This window comes from Palaemon carinicauda, chromosome 24, assembly GCF_036898095.1.
Source record: "Palaemon carinicauda isolate YSFRI2023 chromosome 24, ASM3689809v2, whole genome shotgun sequence".
Classification (NCBI taxonomy): Eukaryota; Metazoa; Arthropoda; class Malacostraca; order Decapoda; family Palaemonidae; genus Palaemon; species Palaemon carinicauda.
The window spans coordinates 106,399,159-106,414,158 of NC_090748.1; the positions used below are offsets into that span (position 1 = coordinate 106,399,159).

At 33.0% G+C, this 15,000-nt stretch overlaps 1 pseudogene; it reads left to right on the plus strand.

Annotated features, from left to right (window-relative positions):
• Nucleotides 1-15,000, plus strand: part of LOC137618535 (uncharacterized) — a 127,642-nt pseudogene that overhangs the window by 21,680 nt on the left and 90,962 nt on the right.

Sequence of the window (15,000 nt, forward strand, 5' to 3'; positions counted from 1 at the left end):
TAGAGAGTAGAGGTCCCCTTTTTTGTTTTGTTTCATTTGTTGATGTCGGCTACCCCCAAAATTGAGGGAAGTGCCTTGGTATATGTATGATGTATATAATATATATATATATATATATATATATATATATATATATATATATATATATACTATATATATATATATAATTTATATATATATATATATATATATATACTATATATATATATATATACATACATACATACATAATTCCTAGACATACCTCTCTCCCATCATGCAAATTGTGAACTATTTATAAAATGATACGGAGGTCCCTATATGAAAAGCATTCTGCATACCGCCATCAAGAGATTTGCATTTGCATTGCACAAAGACCTTCTTCATTCCTCGCGAAATTTTAGTTTCGCGAAACAACAGTGTTTTGATGGTTTATGCAATGGATTTCTTCATGAGTTATGACTGGTTCATATTCTCGCAAAATGAATGCTGTTGCATTATGTATTCTTTAGAGATGTGCGTGCAACTTTGTGGAAGGAAATTTGCGGAAAGTGAATGCATGTTTGCCCCTTTTTGGTATATATACAATAAAAAGTGATGGTTATATATTTATTATGACATGAGGATCATGAATAGTAAGGTGTAATTTACATTAATAATCTTGTTTACGTCTCTGCATCAAAATTGTCTTCTAAGTTGTAACTACAGAAAGTAGTTCACGGCAAACATCTTTTTAAACTGTTTTTTAACAGAAAGTGAATGCATGTATGTCCATTTACACACACACACACACACACACACACACACACACACACACACACACACATATATATATATATATACATATATATATATATATATATATATATATATATATATATTATATTATATATGTATATATATATATATATATATATATATATATATATATATATATATATATATATATATATATATATATATATATATATATATATATACCTATCTATCTATCTATCTATCTATTTATCTATCTACCTATCTATCTATCTATATATATATATATATATATATATATATATATATATATATATATATATATTATGTATGTATATAAGAGAAAGGTTGTACATTAATCATTACATTAGGATTTTGAATAGTTATGTGTAATTTACATTAATAATCTTGTTAACGTTTCTGTATGAAAATTACTTTCGAAGTCGGAACTACAGAAAATAAGTTAAAAACTAGTTATAGTCTACAAAATAAACATATTCTTAAAACCCTGTTTTAGCTTGAATAAAAGAGGTAAATATTTACACAGACAAACAGCCTTTTTTTTTTTTTTTAAAGTAAAATGAATAATTTAAAATTAAGGAATGTGGATTCTCAAACAGGGTTGACGTGGCCGATGTGGTAACGTCCCTGTCTGGTGATCGCCAGATTGTGGTTCGAGTCCCGCTTAAACTCGTTAGTTTCTTTGGTCGCGAGAACTTCACCATCCTTGTGAGCTAAGGAATGGGTGGGGGGTGCTTGGAGCCTATAGGTCTATATGATGAGTCATCAGCAGCCATTGCTTGGCCATCCTTGGTCCTAGCTTGGGTGGAGAGGGTGTTTAGGCGCTAATCTTATGTATATATGGTCAGGCACTTGGGTATTGTCCTGCTTGCTAGGGCAATGCCACTGCCATTTGCCTCTGCCATTCATAAGCGGACTTTAAACCTTCAAACCTCGGGATCAGAGACCCAAAGGGGAATCAACTCAAAGATAATATTATTATTATTATTATTATTATTATTATATATTATTATTATTATTATTATCCAAGCTACAACCCTAATTAGAAAAGCAAGATGCTATATGCCCAAGGGCTCCAATAGGGAAAAATAGCCCAGTGAGGAAAGGAAATAAGGAAATAGATAACTGAAGAGAAACAAATTATCAATAAATCATTCTAAAAAAAGTAATGTCAAAAGAGATATATCATATATAAACTATTAACAACATCAAAAACAAATATGTCATACATAAACTATAAAAAGACTCATGTCCACTGGTCAACAAAAAAGAATTTGTTCCAACTTTGAACTTTTTGAAGTTCTACTGATTCAACAACCCGATTAGGAAGATCATCCCACAACTAGGTAACAGCTGGAATAAAACTTCTAGAGTACTGAACTTTTGATCAGTCAGGGAATCGAACCCCGGCCCAAGAAACTGAGGTTCTAGTGACATACCACCAAGCCACAGAGTGAACTGTAAGGACATCAAGTGTTGAGATGTCTTTTTCACATTTGATTATTGATTATCCTCATTTTTGTATAAATGCTATGCTGTAAGTTGCATGTTATTCTTTAGTCATAATATCAGTTTTACAAAATTAGAAACTTAATTGAAATCTTTTATTATTATTAATTATTATTATTATTATTATTATTATTATTATTGGCATTGTAATATATTAATATGATATACAATGATATGTATATATAATGTATATATATATATATATATATATATATATATATTTATATATATCGTAAAAATATATATATATATATATATATATATATATATATATATATATATATATATATATATATATATATATATACAGTATATATACATATCGTAAAAATATACATCATAACATATATATATATATATATATATATATATATATATATATATATATATTATATATATATATATATACTGAACTATGAATTCACAACAGAAATATTCTGCCATTTTCCAAGAATAACTGAAAAGCGAAACTTCCTCATAAAGTTCACTAGATTTCTACACATCGTTTTCAGAGTGGACAATTCAAATTCTAAATTTCCTCACTAAGCTGCTCAGTGACTTCTCAAGTTAAATATTAACTTTGCTGGTACATTTAAGGTAGGTAAATTTTGTTTTTTATATTTGTTTTTAAGAAATTAGAATACAAATATGTATTTCTAAACTTTTTTTTTCCATAAATTTATTTTCCAAATTTCTAGGGGCTCAATTAATAGCAATCAAAGCTGTACTAATGAGTACAGGTTGATTTGCCTTTAGCGATTAGGATGAAAATCTCCCACCATCACGAATCCGCAGTTAGCCAGCGTGTTGATGAAAACTGGTCAAACCCCAGACATGAACAAAGATATATATATATATATATATATATATATATATATATATATATATATATATATATGTATATATACATATATATGTATATATATATATATATATATATATATATGTATATATACATATTTATATATATATATATATATATATATATATATATATATATATATATATATATATATAATATATATAATACATATATATGTATATATACATATATATATATATTATATATATATATATATATATATATAATATAGTATATATATATATATATATATATATATATGTCTTTGTCCTAGAGTGGACTAGAAGAGACTGAATTTGTTGTTGTTGTTGTGTTGTTGTTGTTGTTATTTATGCCAGCTTATTGGAAACTGGTCTTTATCTGACGTACTTTCACAATGACTTATTAAATTCATAAAATTACTCTGCAATTAATTCTTGTTTTTTTACCTCCACCAAGCGAGTAGAAGGAGGTTAGGTTTTACCTACTGTGTGTATTTGTTTGTGTGTTTTGTTTGTGAACAGCTTCATGACCACAATTTTAATCGTAAAGTAATGCAACTGGCAGGGATTAACAGTTATGTAAAAAGCTGGAAATTATTACATTTTTGAAGGTCAAGGTCAAAGGTTAAACTCATAGTCAAGCAAAATGTCTAATTCACGTAATCAGCTTAAGTTTGGACATCTTATCACAGAGACTTCAAACTTGGTTCATATTTCAGTGTATGAAAATCCACGCTAATTAATGCATGTTAAGGTCGAAGGTCAAGGTCTAGTCCAAGATCAAGGTCAAGTAAAAGCTCAAATTCCGGTCATCAACCATATGGTCGCAATTTTAATCGTAAAGTAATATAACTTGCAGGGATTTTAAACTATTATGTAAAGAGCTGGAAATGATTAAATTTTGGGAGCTGAAAGGTCAAGGTCACCGAAGATTTTTTAATATATTCTTGCATCAGTTGCTTTGTAATTACAAAATAATATAGAGCTATTATTTTCCTTAGTATTTAAGTCTCAAAAATCAGTCCAAAAGGTCGAGAAATAACCTGCCATAGTGGAGATCTGTGCTCTAGTGAGTGTCTTTCTAGTTTAAAATGTTTTCCGTCTGTTAATTTTTTTCTTTCAGGTCTTAAAAGAAAATGAAGAGACAGGTCTCTCAAACTAGAAGTGAAAGTGTCAAGTACTCCAAGAGCTCTTGAAGACGGCTTTTGCAAATTAAGGGCTTTAATTTTCCAGAATGGAAAAGATGATGGATTATAAGTAGCAGTAATTGCTTGGAACGAGAGAGAGAGAGAGAGAGAGAGAGAGAGAGAGAGAGAGAGAGGAGAGAGAGAGAGAGAGAGAGAGAGAGAGGTTACCTGACATCCTGGGCATGAGAGAAAGAGTTATCTGGCATCCTGACAAAAGAGAGAGAGAGAGAGAGAGAGAGAGAGAGAGAGAGAGAGAGAGAGAGGAGAGAGAGAGAGAGAGAGAGAGAGTGTTACCTGACATCCTGACATGAGAGAGAGAGTTATCTGGCATCCTGACAAGAGGAGAGAGAGAGAGAGAGAGAGGAGAGAGAGAGAGAGAGAGAGAGAGAGAGAGAGAGTGTTTACCTGACATCCTGACATGAGAGAGAGAGTTATCTGGCATCCTGACAAGAGAGAGAGAGAGAGAGAGAGAGAGAGAGAGAGAGAGAGAGAGAGAGAGAGAGAGAGAGGAGAGAGAGAGAGAGAGTTACCTGACATCCTGGCATGAGAGAAAGAGTTATCTGGCATCCTGACAAAAGAGAGAGAGAGAGAGAGAGAGAGAGAGAGAGAGAGAGAGAGAGAGAGAGAGAAGAGAGAGAGAGAGAGAGAGAGAGAGGAGAGAGAGAGAGAGTGTTACCTGACATCCTGACATAAGAGAGAGAGAGTTATCTGGCATCCTGACAAGAGAGAGAGAGAGAGAGAGAGAGAGAGAGGAGAGAGAGGAGAGAGAGAGAGAGAGAGAGAGAGAGAGAGAATTTCTCTGATATCTAAAAAAAAATATCGATTGAAACGAAGAGAAATTCTATTTTTTAAATTCTAAAAAATTTAATATGTATTTCATCATCCAGTAGAGAGAAGGAGTTCATGGAATTTCTACTTTTCAATAACAAAGTTAAATTGAGTTTTAATACTACTGGTAATAGAGATTATTACCTCCGCCAATGAAGTTGAAAGGAGGTTATGTTTTCGACCCTTTTTGTGTATTTGTGTTTGTATATGTGCTTGTTTGTGAACAGCTTCCTGGTCACAATTTTAATCTTAGAGTAATGAGTTGGAAGGAGGTTATGTTTTACCTACTGTTTGTGTGTATGTGTGTGTGTGTCTGTATGTGAACAGCTTCCTGGCCACAATTTTAATCATAGAATAATGAAACTTACAGGGATTAACTATTATGTAAAAAGCTGGCAATGATTAATTTTGGAAGGTCAAGGTCTAATTCACGTAATCAGCCTTAAGTTTGGACATCGTTGTCACAAAGACTTCGAGCGTGGTCATATTTGAGTGTATGAAAATCCACGCTAATTAATACATGTTAAGGTCAAAGGTCAGGTCAGGGGTCGAGCAAAAGGTTGAGAAACAACCTGCATCGGTGGAGGTCTGCGCTCTACTGAGTGCCCTTCTAGTTATTCACAGTAAAGGCTGTATTAAATAGAACAGCTTTAATGTTTTTTTTTTTTTTTTTTTTTTTTTTTTTTTTTTTTGTGCTGATTAGATATGTTATGCCTCATTATCCAAAAATAGTAATTTAATGTCAAAATTGAATTGAAATAGTTTTAATTTGTTTTTAGCGTGATAACTCTATAAAGATATGTTTGCATTTCATATAAAAAATATTGGATGACATGTTTGAAGTGATTGAGCTACATTTTGAATCACTACGAAATGGGTTAATGATCCAGACGGCTTGAATAAGTACAGGAGTTTTTTAGTATATGAATCTTTTATATCATTGCTAAAGTTTATAATATCAAATCAATAATTATATTTTCTTAATTAACTGTTCTAGCGATTTTCCATGATTTTATATGAAAAATACTTTACAAAACTATAATTTATCATAGGTATGTTATTATTATTTAATATAATTAGGCAAAATTATTGCATTAAATCAATTAATGTATATCCTTGATTAAATACCAAAGCAGTTTTCCATGATTTAAAAAAAAAAAAAATCAAAGCTATACTTTATCATTGATAAATTATTACTCTTTCATATAATTACGCAAGTTAATAGTATCAAATTAAAAAATATATCTCATTAATTGACTGTAAGAACGATTTTCAATGATTTTGTAAAAGAAATATTTACACCACTATACATCATCATTGAAACTGTAAGAGAGATTACTCAGGTGCCATATGTGGATGAGATCTTAGTGAGGGGTAGATGGAGATGGTTTGGGCATGCTCTTCGCACTCCCCAAGAGAGGTTAGTTCATCTAACTGGGCTCCACCAGGTACGAGAAGAATTGGAAGATCAAGGCTTACATGACTGAGGACTATGAAACGTGAAGCAGGAGATGATAAATGGAAAAGTATTGATTTAAAAGATCAATATAGAGACGACTGGTGAAATCTAACCGAGGTCCTTTGCGTCAATAGGCGCAGGAGGAGATGATGATGATACATCATCATCGATAAATTATTACTCTGTCATGTAATTGCGCAATTATCTAATTATTTTATTTTCTACACATATGATTTTTCATGAATATATATATATATATATATATATATATATATATATATATATATATATATATATATATATATATATATATATATATATATATATATACATCATCATTTACTCTAGTGAACGCCAGACTGGAATTCGAGTCCCGCTCAAACTCGTTAGTTACTTTAGTCGCTTCAACCTCACTTTCCTTGTGAGCTAAGGAAGGGGGGGGGGGGTTGGTTATGGGTGCCTATAGGTCTATCTGCTGAGTCATCAGCAGCCATTTCATGGACACCCTGGTCCTAGCTTTGATGGAGGTACCTATAGCTATTGGAGATTGTATTATTGTCATACCATGAGTCATGGGCATACAGTAATGACGATCTTACTAAACTGATATATACGTATATTAAATGTTTGATTTGTTTACAAGAACAATTTGATATTATAATAAAATATAGTATAATACATAGAAAGTATTGGAAATGGGTGGTAAACACGTTTGAATAGGCAAGTTGCTGGTTGCCATGGCCCCAATGGAATTGTTTCTGTTCGTCATGTGTTTCGAAATATACGATTTTCCATTTATACGAGGTCATTGATCGACCAAATTCTCGCATAATTCGGGACCCTACTGTAGTCTGATTTCTATACGTAATTTCAGGCGATTTGATTACTAAATTTAACTTAACCTAGCCATTGTTTGATTTGCTTGTTTCAATCTTTCACTAAACTCTAATTCTAAGACTTGGTTTTGGAGATAATAGTTCCTAAATACCTTAATGATTCTACTTCATTAATCCTTTCTCCTTCCAATGATATTTCATCTTCTATTGCATACTCCGTTCTCATCATCTCTGTCTCTCTTCTATTCATCTATTAGATTACCTATCTACCTAATAGTTTAATTATCAAAAATTATATTACAGCACTAAACTTTACTGCTCACACATTAACCTGAAAAGTTTCAGAAAAACCTGATAAATTTCACAAGTGTTCATCTTTATTCCTTCGTCCTCTGGCGTAGAGATAACGAATAATATCTAATATCGAATATCTAAACTTCGAATGAACAATAGTTTAATTATCAAGAATTATGATAGTGCACTAAACTTCACTGCTTACACAAAAACTAAAAGATTTCACAATTGTTCATCTTTTTTCCTTCGTCCTCTGATGTAGTGATAACGAATAATGTCTAATATCGAATATCTAAACTTCGAATGAATAATAGTTTAATTATCAAAAATAATAATATTACACTGAAATTTATTGCTTATACAAAAACTAAAAGATTTCACAAGTGTTCATCTTTTTTCCTTCGTCCTCTGGCGAAAATATAATGATTGATATTTAAATTTCGAGCGAATTCCATCTAAGTTAGGTCATGATGTAGCTATCTTCCTAATGACTTAATTACCAAAAATAATATTATTGCACTAAACTTCACTGCTAACACAAAAACCTAATAGATTCCACAATTGTTCACTTTTTCCTTCATTCTCTGGCGTAGAGATAATGAATAATATCCACATCATCCGAGTTACCAAAGATCCTTCAGCACTTTTGAAATTTCCTCTTGTCTCGTCTCTGGCTTTTTAAGATAATGTCATCTTCATGGCTGTTGGTGTAGAGATCCCCTTGGGGATGAGCAAACAAGAAAGTGAACTTCAGTACATGAAGGATCAGGAGAGCTTTTATTTCAACGTTGTTTTGGGTTAAAATGAAAATGGAAAATGAGGATTTTGGAGTTGGTAATGTTGTATATGCATTGTCAAGGGGAAAACAAGTATTTCTAAAGCATTATACAAATGCTTTCTGGCCTCTGTAGCTATCCTTGTATTTGTAAATCTATTTCAGAAGGGAAAACCTCATATTTCAAATTAGGAAATAATGATTTGGAGTTAGTTGTATCGTATACACATCGTCACGGGAAAAAGGATTTATAAAGTATTATAGAAATGTTTTCTGGCCTCTGTAGCTCTCCTTGTATTTGTAAATCTATTCCAGAGTGGAAAGCCTCATCTTTCAAGCTAAAAAACTAATTACATAATGTTTTGATGTTACAATTAAAAACTCTTTTACAGAAAGCTGGCTTACTGAAAGGCCAGTCGTGCAAGTTAATTTATTTCTCTATCATAATTAATCCTGGCGGAAAAATTAGGTACTATGAGATTGAACCTTGAATACTGATGTACCTGAAAAATTAGAATTGTTATGTTTCACAAATATATCCAGGTATAGGTTTAAAGGCTTAAAGGCCGCTCACGAATGGCAGAGGTAAGGGACAGTGACATTGCCCCATCGAGCAGGACAATGCACTAGAGACTGACCATATACACATATGATCAGCTCCCAAGCCCCCTCTCCCCCCAAGCCAGGACCAAGGAGGGCCAGGCAATGGCTACTGATGACTCAGAAAATAGACCTGTAGGCTCCCCTAAAACCCCCATCCTTAGCTCACAAGGCTGGTGAGGTGGCAGCGACCAAAGAAACTAACGAGTTTAAGCGGGACTCGAACCCCCAGTCATTGCGTAAATAGAATCCCACACAACCAAATTTCAAATCATTATTCTCTATTCTTGGGTAGTTCTATAGCCTCTTTACAATGGCCATTCCTGTCTTAAGTTAGAGTTTTCTTTCTTGAGCACACTCGAACACACTATTTTTTTTTCATATTTCCTTTCCTCATCAAGCTATTTTCCCTGTTGGAGACCTTGGGGATATAGCATCCTGCTTTTCCAGCTAGGGTTATAGCTTAGATAATAATAATAATAATAATAATAATAATAATAATAATAATAATAATAATAATAATAATAATAATAATAATAATAAAACAAAAGCTGTTTTGAAAACAAAACAAAAATAGTAAAAAAACGAAGAAATTTTATTATCCTTTATAATGAAAATAATATATCTTACCAAAATTATTTCGAAGGAAAATTAATGATATTAACTGAGCCAAATAATAACTCGATTTAGAGCTTCCACTACACGCGAAATTAAATTCTCGCAAACAACCTTGAAATAAATTACCAGCGTATACTCTCTCGCTTTTGGTTTTAAGCCACATTCATTATTTACGTCTCCCTACATCACGTGACTTCGCACAGTACAGATCGCATTACTAAAATGGAGGCAGAGAATTAAGCAGCATCCTCAGGGCTATTTCTGCTCGTGAAACTCACGCATCTGGAGTTTGTCTTCGGGGGAAGGAGCTAAGAATGGAGTTTGTCTTCAGAGGAAGGAGCTATGACTGGAGTTTGTTTTCAGAGGATGGAACTAAGACAGGAGTTTGTCTTCAGAGGAAGGAGCTAAGACTAGACTTTGTCTTTGAGGAAGGAGCTAAGACTGGAGTTTGTCTTCAGAGGTAGGAGCTAAGACAGGAGTTTGTCTTCAGAGGAAGGAGCTAAGACTAGACTTTGTCTTCAGAGGTAGGAGCTAAGACTGGAGTTTGTCTTCAGAGGTAGGAGCTAAGACTGGAGTTTGTCTTCAGAGGAAGGAGCTAAGACTGCAGTTTGTTTTCAGAGGATGGAACTAAGAGTAGAGTTTGTCTTCAGAGGAAGGAGCTAAGACTGGAGTTTGTCTTCAGAGGTAGGAGCTAAGACTGGAGTTTGTCTTCAGAGGTAGGAGCTAAGACTGGAGTTTGTCTTCTGAGGCAGGAGCTAAGACTGGAGTTTGTCTTCAGAGGTAGGAGCTAAGACTGGAGTTTGTCTTCTGAGGAAGGAGCTAAGACTGGAGTTTGTCTTCAGAGGAAGGAGCTAAGACTGGAGTTTGTCTTCAGAGGTAGGAGCTAAGACTGGAGTTTGTCTTCAGAGGTAGGAGCTAAGACTGGAGTTTGTCTTCTGAGGAAGGAGCTAAGACTGGATTTTGTTTTCAGAGGATGGAACTAAGACTGGAGTTTGTCTTCAGAGGAAGGAGCTAAGACTAGAGTTTGTTTTCAGAGGAAGGAGCTAAGACTGGAGTATGTCTTCAAAGGAAGGAGCTAAGACTGGAGTTTGTCTTCAGGGGAAGGAGCTGAAACTCTGAAATATCTATGATAAAGTGTAGTTTTATAAAGCTTTTTTTTTTTTTATAGAATCATGGAAAATCATTTATGTTGATAATCAAGTTTAAAGCTTTAAAGACCGCTCATGAATGGCAGATGCAAGGGACAGTGACGTTGCCCTATCAAGCAGGACAATGCCATATAGACTGACCATATATACACATAATCAGCACCCAAAGCCCCTCTCAATCAAGCTAGGACCAGGAACGGCCAGGCAATGGCTGCTGATGACCCTAAAACCCCCTCCTTAACTCACAAGGATAGTTTGAGCAGGACACTATCTCCCGTCCAGTAGAACGCCAGACAGGGACGTTTCCAATGGGCCACCACAAAACTGCAATTACAAAGCACTGCTATATTACGTTGAAATAGGGTTGTGATGGCCTATGCGGTAACATCCCTGACTTGATAGCCACACTTGGGTTCTAGTCTCAAACTCTTTAGTTACTTTGGTCGCGGCAACCTCACCCTCCTTGTGAGCTAAGGATGTTTTTTTTGGGGGGGGGGGGCGTTGCCTCTAAGTCTACCTGCTGAGTCATCAATAGCCATTGCCTGGCCCTCCTTGATCCTAGCTTGTATGGAATCTTCAGGGCATTGTCCTGCTTACTAAGGCAATGTCACTGTCCCTTACCTCTGTCTCATGACCGGCCTTTAAACCTTGAAATGGGATACAATTTATTATTAAAATTGCCTAAATTGAGTAAGAAAAGGTAAGTAATTAACAAATGATAGCAACTTAAAACCACAATATGAAATTTATAAGAATAAACAAGATACAATCTATTATTAAAATTTCCTAAATTGAGTAATATTAGGTAAGTAAATAACACAAGTAATAGAAATGTAACATAACAACATACAAATTAAAAGAAGCAACGAAAGCTGAAGCAACAATATCTACCACAACAAAGAACGAAAAAAGAATTGAAAGCAACAGCAGCATTAACTACCTCAGCCTGGAAAACAATAAATGCATCTGAACCACTTAAAGGATTGAAAAAAAAAAAAAAAAACATGTTAAGCTTGAGGGGTTGAGCAAAGTTTTCTTCTCTTACGCGGAGGCATGCAGATGGCGGGCAAGGCTGAGTTCATATTCCCAGAGCCTTGAGCGCCTAGATGGGGTTCTCGGGGGGTTCTCGGGGGTTCTCGGGGGTTCCTCGGGGTTCTCGGAGGTTGGAATAGTTAGATGACTTAAAAAGGGTTCAGAGGAACTCATGAGAAATAATGCTGAGGAAGTGCTACGTGCCTCCGTGAGAAGCAAGAGTTAGCATTCGCAAGCAGATGGAGGTGTTTTTTTTTTTTTTGCTCATCTATGTACAATAACTTTCGCTCATTTACCTACGTTAACTTTCGCTCATTTACGAACGATAACTTTCGCTCATTTACGTATGATAACTTTCACTCATTTACGTACGATAACTTTTGCTCATCTTTGTACGATAACTTTTGCTCTTCTATGTACGATAAATTTTGCTCAATCACGTACGATAACTTTTGCTCATCTATGTACGATAACTTTCGCTCATTTACATACGATAACTTTTGCTCATTTACATACGATAACTTTTGCTCATCTTTGTACGATAACTTTTGCTCTTCTATGTATGATAACTTTTGCTCATTTACGTGCGATAACTTCTGCTCATCTATATACAATAACTTTCACTCATTTACGTACGATAACTTTCGCTCACATAAGTATGATAACTTTCTCTCATTTACGTACGATAACTTTCGCTCATTTACGTACGATAACTTTTGCTCATCTATGTACGATAACTTTTGCTCTTCTATGTACGATAACTTTTGCTCAATTACGTACGATAACTTTTGCTCATCTATGTACGATAACTTTCGCTCATTTACATACGATAACTTTTGCTCATTTTCATACGATAACTTTTGCTCATCTTTGTACGATAATTTTTTCTCTTCTATGTATGATAACTTTCGCTCATTTACCTACGTTAACTTTCGCTCATTTACGAACGATAACTTTCGCTCATTTACGTATGATAACTTTCACTCATTTACGTACGATAACTTTTGCTCATCTTTGTACGATAACTTTTGCTCTTCTATGTACGATAACTTTTGCTCAATCACATACGATAACTTTTGCTCATCTATGTACGATAACTTTCGCTCATTTACATACGATAACTTTTGCTCATTTACATACGATAACTTTTGCTCATCTTTGTACGATAACTTTTGCTCTTCTATGTATGATAACTTATGCTCATTTACGTGCGATAACTTCTGCTCATCTATATACAATAACTTTCACTCATTTACGTACGATAACTTTCGCTCACATAAGTATGATAACTTTCTCTCATTTACGTACGATAACTTTCACTCATTTACGTACGACAACTTTTGCTCATCTATGTACGATAACTTTCGCTCATTTACGTGCGATAACTTTTGCTCACCTACAGTATATACGATAGCTTTCGCTCATTTACGTAATATAACTTTCGCTCATTTACGTACGATAATTTTCGCTTATCTATGTACGATAACTTTTGCTTATTTAAGTACAATAACTTTTGCTCAGTTACGTATGATAACTTTTGCTCATCTATGTACGGTAACTTTTGCTCATCTATGTATGATAACTTTTGCTCATTTATATACGATAACTTTTGCTCATCTATGTACGATAACTTTCTGGGGCTAATTTTAGATCAAGATTACGATGACTTTGCCCTGAATGTTAGTGGCTTTTTAGTCTGTGTTTACATTACTTAAATATATTGCAAAATACATGACATTCTTCTTTATGTATGTTTTATGAATCATATACCAAGGGCAAAGCTGGGTGGGGGGAAATTAAGAATAATTGGATATATACAAAGGTGCTTTCAAGACAAATAGGAACGATAGGGAGATAGGAATAGTAAGAAAATGAAAAAAAAGATAAATAAGCAGATGATGACAGAAAAGATAAATATGAAGACATGTAAATTAATCTTTTTTTTAAACATATCAATATCAATATAAATATATAACACACACACACACACACACACACACATATATATATATATATATATATATATATATATATATATATATACATATATATATATATATATATATATATATATATATATATATATATATATATATATGTGTGTATAATTATATGTATATATATATATATATATATATATATATATATATATATATATATATATATATATATATATATATATATATATATGTATATATATGTATATATATATATATATATATATATATATATATATATATATATATATATATATATATATATATACATACATACATACATACATACATATATATATATATATATATATATATATATATATATATATATATATAAAGAACATGACGGCATAAACAAACATTATTTAGATATACAAATAACATTTAAAAAAATCTTGAATATTTAAAAATGGTTTTTTGAGACCAATTTAATTATAATTTCCTTTTAATGATATGAACTAATCTCTAATATCTATTTTACTCATTATAAATATGTCATTATAAGGAATATTTATCATGCTACAGAATTACTTAATCTTTATGATGATATTTGTATAAAAAGAAACTGTTTTCAATAACACTATAATACAGCTTTTTTTTTTCTTTTTTTTTTTAAAGCCTCTTAAGCGGGGTTTACACGGTCGAACGGTTTGTCGAACGGTTTGTCGAACCTGCTTGTCAAACCGTTTGAAGAGGTGGAGTCAATCACAAATGAATAAACTTTGTGGACAATGAAGCCCCGCCTACAAAAGTCAGGCGAGAACAGACTTCCTTCGAACCGTTCGACGAACGTGTTCGAGAACCAAATACCCCCTTCACACGTTCGAACATCACTTCAAACGCTTTTCTGTCGAACTGCGTTCGACGAACCGTTCGAACGTGTAAACCCGCCTTAAGTCTTCCTGTTCTTCATCATTTTAATCTTTCACCAGTTTTTGCCAGTTTTATCTACTCGCCTTCTTTCCTTCGTTTTAATTTTTGCATCTTGACTTTTAGCAAGTCTGTCCCTTCTCTTTTCTTCATCCTCAAACTTAGTTTTACCTCCATCAACGAAGTTGGGAGGAGGTTATGTTTTCACCCACATTTGTCTGTTTGTCCGTTTGTTTGTTTGTGAACAA